Source organism: Jaculus jaculus, chromosome 16 (assembly GCF_020740685.1).
Source record: "Jaculus jaculus isolate mJacJac1 chromosome 16, mJacJac1.mat.Y.cur, whole genome shotgun sequence".
Taxonomy (NCBI): Eukaryota; Metazoa; Chordata; class Mammalia; order Rodentia; family Dipodidae; genus Jaculus; species Jaculus jaculus.
The window spans coordinates 71,640,492-71,660,723 of record NC_059117.1 but is presented as its reverse complement, the minus strand read 5'-3'; the positions used below and the strand labels follow the sequence as shown (position 1 = coordinate 71,660,723).

The window sequence follows — 20,232 nt, the reverse complement described above, 5'->3', positions numbered from 1 at the left end:
GAAAACAAGGCCTATAGAGATGGCTTAGCAGTTAAGGCACTTGGCTGCAAAGCCAAAGAACCAAGGTTCAATTCCTCAATACTCACATAAAGCCAGAAGCACAGGGTGGTGCATGCATTTGCAGTGGCTAGAGGCCCTGTTACACCCAGTTTCTATCTGCCTTTCTCTGTCAAGTAAATAAACAAAATATAAAAAACTACAAATTTCTAGAAGCAAGGAAATCCTACTCTAACATTCAGGACTTTATTTGTCTCCGGTTGTCTATCTTCGACATTTGCTTCATTCATTCTCACATACTGTGTGTAGCTGTTCCCCTGATCCCTCCATGCTCATGCCCTCCACCTAGCCAGTATACTAGGGCCCACGGCTGACGCTTTCTATGTTCTGCCTCTGATCCTTCACCGATGAGGGTTTGTCTTTGTCTTCCATAGTAAATTGTGGGCTCCTTGGAAACAAAACCTGAGTGTCATTGTCATTCTATCCCTGTCATGTAGAACAGGAGGAGAACACAGATATTCAGTTTAGATTTAGTAGATACACTAACCTCCTCAACATACACATCCTTCCAACCGCAGGGACTTTTGTAAAGTACTCCTCACTATCATCGACCAGATCACCACTGACACAAACTCAGTGGCAAGTAGAATATTCCCAACTTAAAAAAAAAAAAAGAAAGAAAGAAAAGAGAGCAGCTGTCTCATTACACAGTCTAAAAATGTCATGCCTATGGTCCAAATAATAGTCCTCTTCCCTAATTTAGCCAGTTCTGACAACTCAAAAAAGTGAAAAAAAAAAAGGGAAAATTATCAAAAGATTTTAAAATAACTTTAAAAGTAATTGTATCCCATCTTAAAGTTCTTGTCTTATTAATCTGTCTTAAATCTGATTTTTTTTTTAATTTATTTGAGAGCGAAAGATACAGAAAGACAGGTAGAGGGAGAGAGAGAATGGGCGTGCCAAGGCTTCCAGCCTCTGCAAACGAACTCCAGACGCGTGTGCCCCCTTGTGCATCTGGCTAACGTGGGACCTGGGGAACCGAGCCTCGAACCGGGGTCCTTAGGCTTCACAGGCAAGTGCTTAACTGCTAAGCCATCTCTCCAGCCCATTAAATCTGATATTTAAAAAGCATTCATTTTGACAAAACAAATTAAGCTTCCTTGTACTATGCTTTTCTCCCGCTTTATCATAAAGCCGTTCAGCATTGTCTCTGTAGAGCTGTGTTTTGGTAAATGTGTAGAATGTTGTGCCCATCACAAGCTAGTCATCGTCTGTCAGTGGAAGACTCTTACAGCAGGCAGTTGTCTGTTTCAGGGACAAGTAACTAGAGCCCCAAATAATTCCCCATCCCTTCCTTGCAAATCCCAAATGTGTGTTGAAGATGAATTTAAATAATTCAGGGAGGATTTCATAAGCTAATTGTAACCAAAAATTTGGGGTGTGAGTAAAAATAGCTAATTTTTCTTATTTAGCAAACAAAAGCTAGGTTTTTTACAGAAAAGCAATGAACATACCAGATAAGTATCTGTGCTAAGGATTAACAAAAATGCAAAAGAGATATTCCAATTTCTATGTCAACATTAACGAGTGTCCTGCTCCAACAATATCTTACCTTTGTTTTTAATTTAAATGTAAATTAAAGAGAAATTTATATTTTAGATCCTCTTTATTCTTATTTACAAATAAGATAAGAAGAACTATCAGCAGAGAATGGGTCTTCCCACATGCCAATTAACAGCATGATACTGCATAATTATTACAGGATAAAGATTAGCAGGGAAAGCTAAAAAAGCCTTAATGGAAACATTCAGATAAGAAATAGAAGACCAGGGGGCAAGAAAATGGACATACATCCTAAATAAAGCTTAAACTCTTATACCCACTCAGTGACTTTAATCCAGTAAACATAAGTGAGCATTCAATGTTTACCAGACAGCTAGATGTGGAGGACCAGGAAGACACAATCACAATTCTGTCCTTCTGGGTATTGGACTTCTACAGCCATAAATTACATATTATAGAAAGCTTAACACGCACTGTCCAATGGAAACTTCTAGCCATTTAAATTCACACTAGACACACGTGGCTACTGCTTGCACCCTAACATCTAGATATTCTCTTAAGGGAGAACATTTATAATACCACACACTGTTCTAGTAGATGAAGCTGCCTAGACTATGATCAGAAACCAAATAATTGGCCTCCATCACTCACTGATTCTATGATACTAGAAAAATCATTAAATAACCTTCATGTGAGTCTATCAAGAAATGGCTCAATAAATTAAAGCAGGCAGATCTACAAGTCATATTGAACTCTACCACTATTGACTATAACCTATCTCTAAATACATAAATATAAATATATATATATATATATATACATATATATAAATATAAATATATATATATATATATACATATATATATTGACAAAAAAGCTGCTCTCACCCTTACCTCCATCTTCATGTCTATACACCTACTGGATCTCAGCTCTTAGACTCAGTTTTCCAGGTTAAACTGGCTCTACTCTTAGAAAGTCACACTTCTAATAGTTACACCTACACCTCCTGGGGAACCTCCAATACCTATTCAAAATACATCTCAGATCATTTTCTTCCATATCCCCTCCTCTTCCTATACATCTCTAGGTAGAGGAGGCCTTCTGTTGCAGTCAGGATCACATTGCTGGTAGAAATCACCCAACCAAGAGCAGCTTGTGGGAAAAAGGTTTACTTTGGCTTATAGGCTTGAGGGAAAGCTCCACAATGGCAGGGGAAAACAATGGCATGAACAGAGGGGTGGACATCATCCTCTGGCCCACATAAGGTGTACAATAGGAACAGGAGAGTATGTCAAACACTAGGAAAGGGGGAGCTGGCTATAACACCCATATGCCCACCCCCAACAATACACCACCTCCAGGAGGTTTTAATTTCCAATTGCCATCAGCTGGGGAAACTAGCATCCAGAACACCTAAGTTTATGGGGGATACCTCAATCAAACCACCACACCTTCCTTCAGGTAATCTTCTCAGAACTATAACAAATATCAGATATTCAAATCCTCAGCCACTAGACTTCATAACTGACAGTTGACTATAGGGAGACCTCTTAAAAGTCAGGCCATACCAAATCAAAGTCTTCACTTTCATTCCTTCAATTCTAGTGTACTCTACTTGACAGCATGAGCCTCCCCCTCTTTACTCCTTTACTTAACCTACTCAGCCCCTATTAAAGAGGTTCTTACCCCAAACATCTAGAGTACACTTTTAGTCTTGCTCATCACTTGCTTAATAATTCAAACACAACTCTAGCCAATGGCTGCTGGCTCTATCTTTCCTTTCTTCATTAAAACGTATAGCTACCCTCATCCCTGTGCCAACTTGGGTAAATTCATAGACATTAGTGAACACAAAAGCAGTAGGAACCCACTTTTGCTGACAAGGCCTCCAAACTATCTCTAAACTTTCCAAACTTACGGCCTTGGGCATCTTTAGTAGGCCAACCCCCTACCCTCTCGGCTTTTTAAGATAGCATTTCTACAGAAGCACCCTGGTAGGGAAATTGGAACCCTCTCTGTAACCATTATCATCAGGCCTGCCTCTGGTTACCTTTCCCATTATCTGCCCAGTCTCACCCACTTCAAGTGGAAAGTTCTCCAACCAGTGCATTTCTCAAGACCTAGATTTAACCACCCTGTCCACCGGCTTGAATCCCACCAGGTCCTGTACTGTTGGGGGTACCCAAGCCTTTCCCCATGGCTTCCAGAAAATGGGAATCCACTCAAACCTGTAAAAAGATCTTCTTCCTTCCTGATGCCATCTCTTCCTATCATCTAGATACACACAAACACTTCCTATTATTCCAAAATGCTTCAAAACCCAGCCCTATTGTAATTCTTCAACCTTTGATGGGGGTAGACTCAGCAAATTGTCGGTCTGAGAAAACAAATTCCATCTCCTCTCTTTATCTCATCACTCATCATTGAACAGAACATATTTTATATTCCCCCATGGAAGCTTTGCCTACCTCTTTCTTCCCAACAACTGTACTGAGACTTATACCCTGTGGTGGTATGAATTAAGTTTTTCCTCATATAAACTCATATGTTTTTAAAAAATATTTTATTCTTTATTTATTTGAGAGAAACAGGCAGAGAGAGATAGAAAGAGAGCGGGTGCACCAGTACCTGCAGCCACTGCAATCGAACTCCAGACACATGTGCCACCTTGTGCATCAGGCTTACGTGGGTCCAGGGGAGTTAAACCTGGGTCCTTTGGCTTTGCAGGCAAGTACTATAACTGCTAAGCCATCTCTCCAACCCCCACTCATATGTTTTGAATGCTTGGTTCCCACCCAGCTGATGGCAATTTGACAAGTAGAACCTTGCTAGAGAAGGTGTATTCTTGGGGGCAGGCTTCGGGGTGTTATAGCTAACTTCCCTTTGGCAGAGTTTGGCTCATTCTCCTGTGGTGGCAGAGGTGACGTCCAGCCCCTGCTCTACCATTTTTCCCCTGCCATTATGGAGCTTCCCCTTCAGTCTGTAAACCAAAGTAAACAACCTTCCTACCATTATCTGCTTTTTGGTCAGATGTTTTGCCCCAGTAACAAGAAGATGGCTACAACATACCCTAACATTCTAACTCATTTCCAGATATTTGGGCCACAGTAATCACAGCTTCTTCATCTTGAAAAAAAAAAAAAAATCTCCGCTTTGTGAGTATGGGTATAATGCAAGGTATCGTCACCGTAATAGGAGGTTTGACCCTGTAAATAACAAATACTATTATCTTTTTTTGTTGTTTTGTTTTGTTTTACAGGTAGGATCTCACACTAGTTCAGACTTGTTAGTCCCAGAATGGCATTGAACTCACATCAATCGTCTTTCCTATGCCTCCCAAGTGCTGGGATTAGTGGTGAGGGCCACCATGCCCAGCCAGCTACTATTATTCTTAGTCACAGGAATTACAAGAAAACTTGATGAGGTCTCTCAAAGCCTGATGAGAATATAAGATCAGGAAGATTCCCTGGCAGAGGTCATAGTACAAAGTAGGAGAGGCTTAGATCACCTGGCATCATTAGGAACTTAGCAAAAATGCTGACCGACTGAACTTCAAAGTTCCAGTGGTGGTCATCAGAGCTATGGCACAGATGGTCTTCAGAACTCATCCTGGCTCACACCTGTTGTCACTCCTCAACAAACATTTTGACTCTTACATCTAGTGGCCCTTCTCTAGTCTGTCCACTGACACAATTTATCACGACCACCATTCAACATGTTACATGGACACATATAGTCAACATCTTCCTGATGCATAAATACAGATACCAGCTTCTAACCCAAAAGCCTCCACCTGGCTATACACTACAAAATCGGGTTTGATATCCACTAATCCCTTATCACCCTCATCTCCTCTCCTATAAATTAATCCCTCATTATTTTTTTAAGTACAAACAAAAAGGAAATGTAGGAGCCAGGCGTAGTGGTACACACCTTTAATCCCAGCACTCGGGAAGCAGAGGTAGGAGGATCACCATGAGTTCAAGGACACCCTAAGACTACATAGTGAATTCCAGATCAGCCAGGGCTAAGGGCTAGGGTGAGACCCTACCTTGAAAAGCCAAAAAAAAAAAAAAAAAAAGGAAATGTAAATGTCATTCCACATAGGCAAGAAAGCCTAAAATAGGTTCACCAGGTAAGTAGTCCTTAACAACAAGTGGTCCAAGTGAGATGTCATGTAAAATAAGTCACACATTAATTAAGCCCAATTTCCCTGAGGCAAGAATGACCCCTATAATATAATACATATAGTCTGTCACATATTAACTAAATCATCTTCCTGTGGTACAAATCCCTTCCTTGAGAAGCCTTAAAAATATACCATGGCTTTGTCTAGGCAAGCTGAAGATTCCACATCTACCCCTGCTGCATGCCAGCAATAATAAAACCTTTTGCCTATAAGGAACAGTCTATGTTTCAGCATTTCCCTTTCTCTGGTATTCTCCAAAACCTGACAGTTATCCCAAGGGCAACAGACAAAGAGTAGTTTACCCATTTATAAAACAAGCTAGTCTAAAACCAGATTTTAGACTAGACAGGGCATAAAATAGTTTATATTATGATTCTTCATTTCCTTCAGAACAATGTAGTTACTTGTTGGCTTGAAGGAACCACCTATGATTACTAAGAACAAGTCAGTTCTCTGTTGGGCTAAAACTACCTCATGGCCAATACAGGGTGGTAAAAATAACACCATTCCTGTCCACAAGCTACTTAGAGGCTATAGGAAGAGGGAACATGCATTCAGCAAGTTTTTAAAGCAAAATGAGTATCATGAACTGAAAGCATGAGGAGCCACAAGAACAAAATGAAAATGTGAGAATAAAATAAGGATTTATAAGGTCAACACAGGAAAGAGAAAGAACACTATAAGTAAAGTATAGAAGAATTGTAAGGGAAAACTGAGACAGTCAGATTGTGCAAGTCTTTGTAAGCATGAAAAAGTACCTGAAGTTTATGGAAGGACAGTAGGAAGTCACTCAAGTGTGGTTTTCAGCATGACTGTGACAGGTCCATTCTGTTTGTATAGATGCTTTATTTTGGCTACAGAAAACTGTCATGTTGGCCCTTCAACTGTGGAAGTAGCAAAGAGGAATGGAAAAAGATAGACTGCTATAAGAGGCAACAAGGGAACAGAATGTGCACAAGTTGTAATCAATTAGTGGAAATGATAAATAAATGCTATGGTCCCCGCTGGGGATATAGAAACTTGGCAAGTTTCTTTGAATTGTCAGTTTTTAAAATGATAAAGATCCTTATCTTCTTTTATAGGCCCACAATCCATTATCAATAATCCTCAGAGCTCTAAGGAAAGGTTTTCTGTAAGAATTCTGTAAGAATTAGCATAGGATCTTCATCTTGTTTATGTCATCCTGTGTAAATATTCATACACTGCACTGTAGAAATATCCTTACCTAGGATGATGGTCAGTGACTTACCTGTATAATGCCTGAATTCAGCAACATAGGATTTGGGATAAGGAATTATAGATTAAAAATTTTATCCTTGAACTTTTCTGCTTTAAAGGTGAATGAGAGAGTACTGGTCTTAGCATTTTGACCTCATAGACTATAAATGTGGGGATGTCTGTCTGTGTGTTAAGTCAGCTATTCAGGTCAGTTGTAAAATAAAATCCAGAGTTACAAATATGCATGTTTGTGTTTTAATCACTGAGCTTCTAATGTACATCTAAAAGATGCATGAGCTTAGAAATAGTCACTTTCTGGGAGTTCTTGCAACAGCTATAAGGTTAGCAACATGTGTATTTCTTTCCCTAGAGACTGGTATTTGTTTCTAACAAGGTGTTTGCTACACTAAGCCAGGGGCATCAGAAAGAATCCATCCATGGCCTCCTTCTGCAATCATTCAACAGTCATTCACACACACACACACACACGGATATTACTGTATAGCACCAAGCATGAAGTAAACAGGACTCACTTACAATTTTGAGTTCACCCAGCTCTCTATATCCATGGGGTAAGCATCATCAGATTAAAAAGATCACAGACAGGCAATCTGTTTTAAAGTATATCTGCACTAATGCTTTGGGTGGTAAACTGTTTTTTCTTATTCTGGTCTGAAGTGTAAATTCAGCTACTGGCTCAGAACCTAGGACTCTGTTAAGGCTTGGGGCTCTGAATTCTGACTGGGGTGATGTCAGCAAAGTCTAAAGGCCTTCCTGACATCATCCACAGGGTACCCCACATCCTTCTCTCCTGGTGGATCTTCCTGAGACTATATTTATCATATCCACCTGAGGATTTCCTTCCATATTGGATTGATGAGGCACCCCTTTCCCACATACTAACCCAACACTAGTTTCTTAAGATCCTTTCAAAAACCAGGTCTTTCTGAAAGTTACTTCCTGATCCATAACTTGGCCCCAGCAAGAGGAGATCTTTTTGAAGGTACAGATACCCTCTTCAAAAATTTGCATCTCCATTGTTTCACAAACATCCTAGGAGGTCCTTTTACAGGGAGGGACATCTCCTTCAGAAATGGACACCTCAAATCCCTCGTGGATGCCCTGTCCCTAAAGGTCCTTTCAAAAGGCAGACACTTATGTTCTCGTCTGTCTCAACAAGAGGCAGACCCCTCTAATCCCTTTAGACTCATCTCTTATTTATTCTAAAGAGCTGAAGTTAGATTTTTGGGTCCTGGAAAGAAAGCATCTTGTATTCCTTAGAATGTCCTCAAGCCTGCCTCACCATATAAATGGACCTCATTTCTAACTCTCAGCCTCATCCTTTTCCAGTAACACTAATTGGAGAACTTCTTTACCCAAGTCTACACAACAAGCTTCATTTTTGATCTTTTGCTTTTACTGGTTGGACCTCTCTCATTGTTTAGGTTAAGCTCTATGTCATTGAGATACAAATTTTCAACCTGGTTTCTATGTCAAGATTTCTGAGCTTCTTAGCATGTTCATAATGTTGATTCTTTGCAGTTTGCACAGTATCTTGTCTATTTGTCAAGATTTTAGCCTGTCTCTATGGTGTGATATTTTCATCATCCATATATGTTTTGGTCTTCCACCTTTAAGTGTGTTATATGTGATATGTTATATGATAAGTTCCCCCCAAAAGGGTTTTGATTCAAATTGGCCTATAAATAAACCTACATATAATGTCAAGGAACTTAAACAAATCTAACAAACCAGCAAATTTAAATTTGCAAAAAAATTAATGTCTCCAGTACTCTAACACATTTGGCCTATGTTATTGTAATATTTGTGTTTGAAATACAGATTCTGGGGCTTTATTAAAATGTTGAGTTGTTGAGGGGCTGGAGAGATTGCTTTTAGCAGTTAAGGTGTTTGCTTGCCTGCAAAGCCAAAGGATCTAGGTTTGATTCCCCAGTACCCATGTAAGCCAGATGCACAAGGAGACACATGTACCTGGAGTTTGTTTGTTAGTGGCTAGAAGCCCTGGTTTGCCTATTTATTCTCTCTTTCTCTCTCTTTTTCTGTCTCTTTCCCTCTCTTAAATAAATAAATAAAAAGAAAAATTTTTTTAAATGTTGAGCTATTGAACTGCTATTGGTAACATTATAGTAGGCCTAAAAAGATACTTCATGTTCTACTAAGGTAATAAGTTGTATTTTTCTGCAGTTTGTCAAGCTTTTTCACTTCTTAGGAAACTGTCTTACTAAAATCAAGATTTATTAAAAAGTGTTTGTTTGTTTGTTTGTTTTACCAAGCCCTATCTATTTAAATGTTATAATAGCTAGTTTTGACCCACTGTTCATTCTTCAAGTCTGGTACAATTGATCTTCTGGGTGCTCAGTAACCAAACATGGAGGGCAAAGGGGCTAAATGGACAGCCAACCTTTTGCCTCCTATGCCAAGTCATCCAGGTCCAAGAGGATGATAGAACACCTATGAAAGGTTTCTGCAGCTCTGGGAAGCCACATATCCTCTTGATCAGAATGGCCATGGAAGCCCCAGAACTTGGACTTTAATCAGTGTGCATTCTGCAAAGGGTCACCAAAGAGGAAACATCCAATGGGAATTCCTGAGAAGCCTTGAATGACCATAACAAAAACAGATTAATTTGTGGCCACCTACATGAAACATCCAGAAGGAAAGGATAGCCAAAAAATAAAATAATTAGTAATATTACAAAACAATTTTTATAAGCCCTTGACTAGGACTTTTATCCTGATCTGGTATTCCTAAAGAGCTATGAAGGTAGCTATGCATTCAGATAACCAGCTTTAGCCAATCAAAGAGGATCCCCAAAACCCTGGGAAATTGGTATTAAAGTTGGCCCTGTCTAAATCTATCTCCTTCTTTGGCTGCCCAAAAGCTACCCCTAAAACTCACTACTACTAACCTAAAAACTTTCAATAATACAGAAACAAGTGAATTCACTTGCAAAAGAGATGACTGCTCAAAGTAAAACCTTGACTATGATAAAGGAAAAATGCTTCTTAAAATTTTATTTTTATTCATTTTTGGTATATGTGTGTCAGTATACAGATGTATACACATGTATGAAAGCTAAAGGAGAAGATTCCCCTTCTCTATCACTCCCCTGCCTCATTTACCCGAGATAGGCTCTCTGACTGAAACTTTTGCTCTCTGCTTTTCAGCTAGACTGACTAACCAAGGACCCCAGGTGATCTTATCTCCACCCAACTTAGCACCAGGGTACAGGCATGAACAGTCACACCCAACATTTCATGTGGGTGCTGGGGATCACTCAGGTCCTCACGCCTGCGCAACAAGTGCTCTTAGCAATTGAGCCATTTGTCCAGCCCCTGAATGCTTTCTTAAGTAAATAAGTCTGGACAAGTACAACAAAATATTCTAAACATCACAAACTACCAGTGATTTTTCAAAAGCAAAGAACAAAAGGAGAGTCTTACTGGTGACAATTTTTTTTTTTATGATCACGAGAGTGAGACAGAGAATTGACATGACAGGGCCTCCAGCCACTGCAATCAAACTCTAGACATGTGTGTCATCTTGTACACATGTGCAACCTTATGCATTTGGCTTATGTGGGACCTAGAGAGTCAAACATGGGTCCTTAGGCTTTACAGGCAAGCGCCTTAACCACAAAGCCGTCTCTCCAACCCAACTGGTGACGTTTTAAAACAATGTCTGGGCACGGTTGCCCTGTGCAACGATGGCATGATTGCTGTGAGGGAAACCAGCTGCTCTCTGACTAGTCCTGAGGCCCACTCCATGGAAGGGGATTCCTAGCTGGTACTGAAAACCCAACTAAAAACTTATGGCTGGGAATATCATAAGCCCTAAGTGAGAAACTACTATAGTTATCTGGCTAAATGAATATATTACACACTTATATTAATGCTACTCTCATTTTTGGCTAGAGAAATTTCTCTTTTCAGATGGTGGTAACCACCAAGCCACCTTAAAACTCATCTAAGTGCTGAGAAGAAGTGACAGTGGAGTGTTCAGCACTAAGGGAGGCATCTCTATCAGACCATCCAAAGCTCAAGGACCATCACAGAAGAGATGGCAGAAAAAAGGTAAGAGTGAAAGGAAGGAAAGGACTGCTTACAGTGCTATCTTCCAGACATAAAGTGCCCTAAATATTCAATTTTCCAAGATTAGGCTTGTGGCTATGTCAAGTGGAAATTTGGAAAGAAGTCCATCAATAGTAAACCAGAAAATGGAGGACTTCTGGTCAAGATGGCATCAGCCTAACCACACTGCATCTTCTGGGGAAGGAAAGGCAAGACATTTAGGGTTCACTGGGTTCATTCTAGAGGTGAGCAGACTCTAATGGATCTCAGTGGGAGGGTGCAGAGGAGCAAAGCAGGGAGTCCACTAATTCCCATGCTCTGGGGTAGCCCACTCATTCCCCAATCCCCTCAAGCGGCCACCCTAGACATAGTCCAAGCCACAGCTTCCCCCTGCACTTAGGCAAGGGGACCTAGGCCAGCAGGCTAGCATTCCCTCAGGGAACCTCTAGGATGACTGCCTTCCCAGTTGCCACCCACCCCACCCCCTTGCGTGGACCCAGGCCAGTGCCCCCCGCACAGGCATTCCCACCATGACAGAGCTCCACAGGAGAACCCCATTGCTCCCTCACCCCTGTGTTTGAACCCAGGCCAGCAGTCTAACAGTCCCCCAGGGGACCTCCATGCAGGAACACCCTCCCATTTGCTGCTACCCTACCCCAGTGCATCTACCCAGGCCAGCAGGCTAGTTCCCGCAGGGGACCTCCACACACCAACGCTGTCCCACTCCCTAAGCAGACCCAGGTTAGCAAGCTAGTGCACCCCCTGCCTCCACCAGGGACCTCCACATACCATTGCCCCTCCTTGATGGACCCAGGCCAGCAGGCTAGGGTTCCACCCTCCCTAGGCTTTCGCACCACAGGGGACCTCCCTGCTCCCCCACACGCATGTGTCACCTCACCCACAGCAATCCCGTATCACCACCCTGCTTTGTCACAGGACCCAGCAGCCCTATCCACCCCCTGCTACAGGGTCCCTAAGGACCCGCTATCCCATCCCTTTGCCCTTCAGCATCGCAGAATCACCACACATTCCTATCCTCACCCCCTCCACAGTCCAGCTGCAATACCAGCCTGCTTTGTCCCATTTCCCCCAACCCTTGTTCCCTGGCAACATGAACAGGGCCACCTGATCACACAACTACAAGCCACATCATGAGGTCCCTGGGCCCCCACCAGAGCCTACCAGGCTCCTTCCCCCTGAGCAGGCAGGCCCTATTGCCAACAGAAGCCTAGTGGAAGCAAACATAAAAGGGAATAATGACTGAAGACACTTCAAGGGTAGACTACAGGTTCCTCCTAAATTAAATAAGACTCCTACAATGTGATGGGCAGACCACATTGCAAAAGGAATAACATGAAAACTCAAATGCGATAAATCCAGTAAGATTGCCCAGTTCCACAATGGATGTTTCTAATCAAAATATAGAAGAGACAATAGGATCAGAACCCCAAAATGAAGATACAAGCTATGCAACCCTGAACAAGCAGCAAAGCAACAAAGGGCTGATGATCCTCTGAATGCTGACTGCACTCGATCAGACCTAATAGGTAAGAGCCAGGAAGGTTCCAGAGACAGTTAAATGATCTGAAGGAGAGTGAAAGAAAAGAGGACCTCGATAATCAGCTGGCTAAACTCAATGAAGACAAAAAGAAATGCAAGGATGAATTCCAAGAAGCATCAAGAAAATCAGAAAATGATGTGAAAAGGTAACTCAACAAAGGGATGGAAACAATACATTAAAAAGCACTAGAAAATATAAACAAAATTGAACAACCCCAAAATTCTATGGAAGTTCTCAAGAATAGAGTCAACCATGTGGAGGACAGAAACTCAGAAATAGAAGACAAAACAGAAGAAACAGTTCATGAGTCCAAAAGTTTCAATAAGTTCAAAATCTTTTCTGAACACAGCATGGGGGAACTGTGGGACACCCTTAAACATCCCAACATTCAGATCAAGGGAATACCAGAAGGGGAAGAAATTCAGACCAAAAACATGGAAAACTTATTCAACAAAATTATTGAAGTAAGCCGGGCATGGTGGCACATGCCTTTAATCCCAGCACTCAGAGGCAGAGGTAGGAGGATTGCCATGAGCTTGAGGCCAGCCTGAGACTACATAGTGAATTCCAGGTCAGCCTGGGCCACAGTGAGACCCTACCTTGAAAAACCAAAACAATAAAATAAAATTAAAAATTAAAAAAAATTATTGAAGTAAACTTTCCTATTCTCTCAAAAGAAAGTCCCATAAAGATACAAGATGCTAACAGAACTCCAAACAGACTGGACCAAAGGAGAAATTCTCCAAAATATTTTATCACTAAGCCTCTAGACATTGATACTAAAGAGAAAGACCTAAAAACAGCTAGGGAGAAAAAAACACATTGCATATAAAGGTAACCCCACCAGAATTACTTCAGACATCTCTGTGGAATCACTGAAAGCCAGAAGGGCCTAGAATGGAACACTGCAAAGTCTAAGAATCTATGGCTTCCAACCTAAACTACTCTACCCAGCAAAAGTATCCCTCATAATAGATGGTAAAAGAAATACTTTCCACATTAAAATTCAGCTTTACAACTATATGAACATAAAGCCAAACCTGCAGAGAGTGCTTCAGGGAATTTTCCACACAGAAGAATCAAATATCCAACCTCAAGTGCCTACAAGAAGCAGATCACAATAACCAAACTCAGAGAAGGCACAAAAAACTACAAAGTCCAAGAAAAAACCAAACCACCACCACAATATGGCAGGGATTAAATTAAACCTCACAGTTGTTATCCTAAATATTAATAGCCTTAATTCACCCACCAAGAGCCATAAGCTAACAGGGTGGTTCAGAAAATTAGACCCCTCAATCTGCTGTCTTCAAGAACCCCACCTGACCACTAAAGACAGACACTTCCTCAGGGTAAAAGAGTGGAAAATGATATTCCAAACAAACAGAAATAAGAAACACGCAGGTGTGGCTATACTGATATTGGATAAAATAGACTTCAAACCATAAGTAATCAATAAAGACAAATAAGGCCACTTCCTACTTATCAAGGGAATGATCCAACAAGAGGATATTACAATCATGAATTTTTATGCACCAAACACAGGCACACCACAATTCATAAAACAAAACAGAAATAAACAACACCATCATAGTTGGGGACTTCAATACTCCACCATAAGCAATAGATAGATTATCCAAACAGAAAATCAACAGGGAAGTAAGGGAGCTCAAAACAATCATAAATCAATTAGACCTAACATCTACAGAACATTCTACGCAAAATCCACCAATAATGCATGCTTCTCAGCAGCCCATGGAATCTTCTTTAAAATAGATCATATACTGGGTCATAAAGCCTGCCTCCAAGTATTTAGGAAGTTTGACATAACTTCCTGCATGGTATCAGATCACAATGCTGTTTTGCTAGAAATTAACAACAAAAGATGCACTAGAAATATCATCAGCTCCTGGAAACTGAACAACACACTTTTAAATAATAAATGGGTAGTAGATGAAACAAAAAAATGAAATTACAAAATTTCTAGAAATTAATGATGATGAGAACATATCATGCCAAAACTTATGGGACACAATGAAGAAGTCCTTAGGGGAAAATTCATAGCACTAAATGCCTTCATAACAAAGACAGAGAGATCCTAAATCAATAACCTAACCATCCACGTAAAGGTACTGTAAAAGCAAGAAGAATCCAACCCAAAAAGCTCTAGGCAGAAATAAATAATTAAGATCAAAGTAGAAATTAATGAATTGGAAACAAAGAAAATTGATGAAACAAAGAGCTAGTTCTTTGAAAAATATAAACAATATTGATAAACCCTTGGCCAATTTGATCAAGTGAAAAAAGAAAGACTATTCAAATTAACAAAATTAGAAAAGAAAAAGGAAAGATCACAACAGACATAAGTAAAATTGGAAGAATCATCAGGACTTATTTCAAAAACTCTATTCCACAAAACTGGACAATATGGAGGAAATGGAAGAATTCCCAGGCACATAGCACCTACCAAAGCTAAACTCAGAGCAGATTAACTTCCTAAACAAACCTATCACACCCATCAAGATTGAAAAGGTAATCAAAAACCTCCCCAAAAAGAAGAGTCTGGGACTAAATGGCTTCTCAGCTGAATTCTATCCAACCTTCATAGAAGAAGTGAAACCAATTTTTTTTTTTGAAAACTTGCTGTACTTTTATGTGTTACATTCAATGAGTAAGACACTGAATCTAATACTGTCATAAATAAAAAGGGAAATCAGTCATCAAGGGCTCCAGAGTGAACAGCATTTTCGTAACTTCCATGTTTATCGGCTTTACTTTCTGGGTGTAACTTTATAAGATCATCAATCTGAAGAATGGTAATGGCAGCTTCTGTTGCAAATTTCAAACTCTTCACTTTGACTACGGTGGGTTCAAACACCCCAGCTTGCTTGTTGTCCCGTGGCTTCCCATTGACCAAATCAAGACCGATCCATTTCAGATTTTTGTGTTCTGGGTTAACTTGAGCCTCGTTATGAAAAGCTCGTAATTTAGCAACAAGATCCATGGCATCTTGGGCAGCATTCACTGCCAGCGTGTTAGGAATAACAAGAAGAGACCTTGCAAACTCTGCAATAGTAAACTGCTCTCGAGACCCCTGGGGAGAAACAGCAAGGTCTCAGACAAGGAACACGAACACAAGCCAAGCTCACCTCCCGTCCACTCGAAAGCAAGCTCCTCTTACCATGCTGGTTGCGTAGTTTTCCAGGTATATGGAAAGGGCTGCTTCTACAGCACCCCCACCTGGGACCACAGATTTTGACTCCAGAACTCTCTTCACCACACAAAGAGCGGCGTGTAAAGAGCGCTCCATCTCATCACACATGAAGTCGTTTGCCCCACGTAAGATAATTGATACCAAAGTACGGGCCTTTGTATTTTTGATTAAGATCAGTTCGTCATCACAGATTCTCTCCTGTACCACCTCTTCTGCTTGTCCCAACATTGTAACTTCAAAAGTTTCTTCACCTTCCAAGTTGGCCAGGGTTGACAGTATAGTTGCTCCAGAAGCCTTGGCAATGCATTTAAGGTCCTTCTTCAAGACTCTTCTAACTGCCATAGCACCAGCCTCCACAAAATACTTCAGACACATATCGTCATTCCCACCAGTGGTGAGAATTACGTTGGCACCAGTTGCCAGGATCTTCTGAATTCTCTCCTTGGTGATATCTGATTCTCTCTGTCTAATTTGGTCCAATTTCTCAGGATCTGTAATAATAACCTGTACACCAAGCTTCATCTTTGTTTTCTGCAGACTGAAGTCAAGACAAGCAATTTTTGCATTAACTATTCTCTTGGGCATACCCTGAGATCCCACCACACAGTTGAGTGCATAGCCATTGATCAGCATGCTTTCCATCTGACTTCTCCCATGGGCTTTCAGAACATTAACCGAGTTGACTGGATATCGAGGCTGGCCTCTTGTGTCTGTTTTTAACAGCAAATACAGCATCCACTACCATGTTGGGGAAGAAATCACCATTTACTCCAATAATTTTGGAAGACATGGATGTCTTAGCAGCATTAATCAGGCAATCTCTTCCAAGTTCATCTGTGTTAATAATTAGATTTTCACTGATATAGTGCACTGCTTCCTTGCAAGCAAGTCGATAGCCACTAATAACTGATGTGGGATGAATTTTCTGTTTGACTAATTCATCTGAATTTTTTTTAGAAATTCTGCTGCAATAATAACCTCACTTAGTATAATACTTTCCAGGTCCATCCATTTTTCTGCAAATTTCATAACTTCATTTTTCTTTACCGCTGAGTAGAACTCCATTATATAAATGTGCCACATCTTCATTATCCACTCATCTGTTGAGGGACATCTAGGCTGGTTCCATTTCCCAGCTATTATATATTGAGCAGCAATAAACATGGTTGAACACGTACTTCTAAGGAAATGAGATGAGTCCTTTGGATATATGCCTAGGAGTGCTATAGCTGGGTCATATGGTAGATCAATCTTTAGCTGTTTTAGGAACATCCACACTGTTTTCCACAATGGCTGGACCAGATTGCATTCCCACCAGCAGTGTAGAAGGGTTCCTTTTTTTCCACATCCCCACCAACATTTATGATCATTTGTTTTCATGATGGTGGCCAATCTGACAGGAGTGAGATGGAATCTCAATGTAGTTTTAATCTGCATTTCCCTGATGACTAGTGACGTAGAACATTTTTTTAGATGCTTATATGCCATTTGTATTTCTTCCTTTGAGAACTCTCTATTTAGCTCCATAGCCCATTTTTTGATTGGCTTGTTTGATTCCTTATTATTTAACTTTTTGAGTTCTTTGTATATCCTAGATATTAATCCTCTATCAGATATATAGCTGGCGAAGATTTTTTCCCATTCTGTAGGTTGCCTCTTTGCTTTTTTCACTGTGTCCTTTGCAGTGCAAAATCTTTATAATTTCATGAGGTCCCAGTGATTAATCTGTGTTTTTATTGCCTGAGCAATTGGGGTTGTATTCAGAAAGTCTTTGCCAAGACCAATATGTTGAAGGGTTTCCCCTACTTTTTCCTCTAGCAGTTTCAGAGTTTCAGGTCTGATGCTAAGGTCTTTAATCCATTTGGACTTAATTCTTGTGCATGGCGAGAGAGAAGAATCTATTTTCATCCTTCTGCAGATATATATCCAGTTTTCAAAACACCATTTGCTGAAGAGGCTGTCTCTTCTCCAATGAAAAATAAACAATTTTTAAAGAAGAAAAATGATAAAATGGAGCTAGAGATGTGGCTCTCTTAGTAGAGTACCTGTCTAGCATGCACTAAGCCAGGAGTTCAATTCCATCACCACATAAACCCAGTTATGGTAGCACCACCGAGGTAGTTCCATCTCCAACTTCCTTGTCTTGCAGGTCAGCCAGCTCACAAAGAACTTTAGCTGAAGGATGTTCAACCTCCAGTAACTGCAGGATGGTCGCACCATCATTAGTGATCGTCACAACACCAATATCATCTGCCAGCATTTTATCCAAGCCAACTGGTCCAAGGGAACTTTTGACAATATGGGCAATAGAAGCTGCAGCCATAACGTTCTGGGAGCGGATCGCCTCCCCAGTGCTGCGGTCCCCGAACACGGACAAAGGCCCCTCCATCTTCCGGGATCGCGTCTGACTCCGCTCACAGCGAAAACAGCCGCTAGGGATCTCCGCTCCAAGGCTCTGAAACCAATTGTTTTGAAACTGTGCCACACAAGAGGAGATCAGGGAAAGCTCCTAAACTCTCCTATGAAGCTCCTATCACCCAATACCAAAATGAGTCACAGATGACACAAGGAAAGAAAACTGCTGGCCTATTTCCCTGATGAACTTAGACACAAAGATCCTGAACAAAATCCTCACAAAACAAATTCAACAACATATCAAAAGCATTATCCAATTTGATCAAGTAGGCTCCATCCCAGGAACATGGGTAGTTCAACATGGAAATCTGTCAATGAAATACACCATATAAATAAGCTTAAACACAAAAGCCACATGATCATTTCCATAGATGTAGAAAAGGCCCTTGACAAAATATAACATCACTTCATGATCAAAACATTGGAGAGAATAGGCAGGCCAGTTTATCTCAACATAATAAAGGCTATATATAAAGCTCCTAAAGCCCAAATAATATGTAGTGGGAGAGACCAAAGGAATCCCATTACGATCAGGAACAAGACAGGGGTGTCCACTCTCACCTCTGCTCTTCAACCTAGTACTGGAAGTCCTAGCTAATAAGACAGGAAAAAGAAGTAAAAGGGATACAAATTGGAAAGGAAGAAGTTAAGGTAGCCCTATTTGCAGACAACATGATTCTATACATAAGAGACCCTAGGACCTCCATCTCAAAACTCTTAAAGGTGATTAAATACTTCAGTAAAGTAGCAGGATACAAAAACCAATGCACAAAACTCAGTAGCCTTTCTATATGAAAAAGACAAAGATACTGAGAAAGAAGTAAGTGACATCATCCAATTTTCAATAGCAACAAAAAATAAATAAAATACCTTGGAATAACATTAACCAAGGATGTGAAAGACCTCTGCAATGAAAACATAAAAACACTCAAAGAAATTGAGGAGGACTTGAGAACATGTAAAGACCTCCCATGCTCCTGGATAGGCAGAATTAATATTGTGAAAATGGCAATATAGAGATTCAATTCAGTACCAATAAAAAATCCCAACATTGTTCTTCCCAAAGATAGAAAAGATCTCAAAATTCATATAGAATGGCAGAAAGCCTCAGATATCCAAGCATATCCTCAGCAAAATAAAAACCCCTGGAGGCATCACCTTACCTGATCTAAAGCTATATTACAAAGCCATAATAATGAAAACAGCATGGTACTGGCATAAAAACAGTAGTATAGACCAATGGATCAGCACCAAGGACCCAGGCTTTGGGTCAAGTAACTACAGGTACTTGATATTTGACAAAGGTCCTAACAATGTAGGCTGGAAAAAAGAGTATCTTCAACAAATGGTGCTGGACAAACTAGATAACCATGTGCAGGAAAATTAAACTCAATCCACACATCTCACCACGCACAAAAACCAAGTCCAAATGTATCAAAGACCTCAATATAAGACCAGAAACTTGGCTACTACTGGAAGAAAAAATGGGAGGGACTTTCCATGATATAGAGATGGGAAAAAGACTTCCTGAACAAAACTCCAGTAGCTCATGAACTTGAATAATCACTCAGCCGTTGGGAACTCATGAATCTGAAAAGTTTCTTCAGAGACAAACATACAATAAGCAGAGCCAACAGATGACCCACAGAATGGGAAAAAATCTTTGCTGGCTGTACAACTGACAGAGGCCTAATTTCTAGAATCTACAAAGAACTCAAAAACTTAAACAGTAAAAAGACAAACAACCTGGGCTGGAGAGATGGCTTAGCAGTTAAGTGCTTGCCTGTGAAGCCTAAGGACCCCAGTTTGAATCTCGATTCCCCAGGACCCACGTTAGCCAGATGCACAAGGGGACACACATGTCTGGTGTTTGTTTTCAATGGCTGGAGGCCCTGGAACCCCATTCTCTCTCTCTCCCCCTGTGTGTGTGTGTGTGTGTGTGTGTGTGTGTGTGTGTGTGTGTGTGTGTGTGTGTGTCTGCCTG

At 40.6% G+C, this 20,232-nt stretch overlaps 1 protein-coding gene and 1 pseudogene across 1 annotated transcript in view; both read right to left on the bottom strand.

Annotated features, from left to right (window-relative positions):
* Tafa4 (TAFA chemokine like family member 4) overlaps positions 1 to 20,232 on the bottom strand; it is a 191,178-nt gene that overhangs the window by 34,512 nt on the left and 136,434 nt on the right. The window lies entirely within an intron of this gene.
* LOC123455314 lies at positions 15,309 to 18,287 on the bottom strand (annotated as a pseudogene).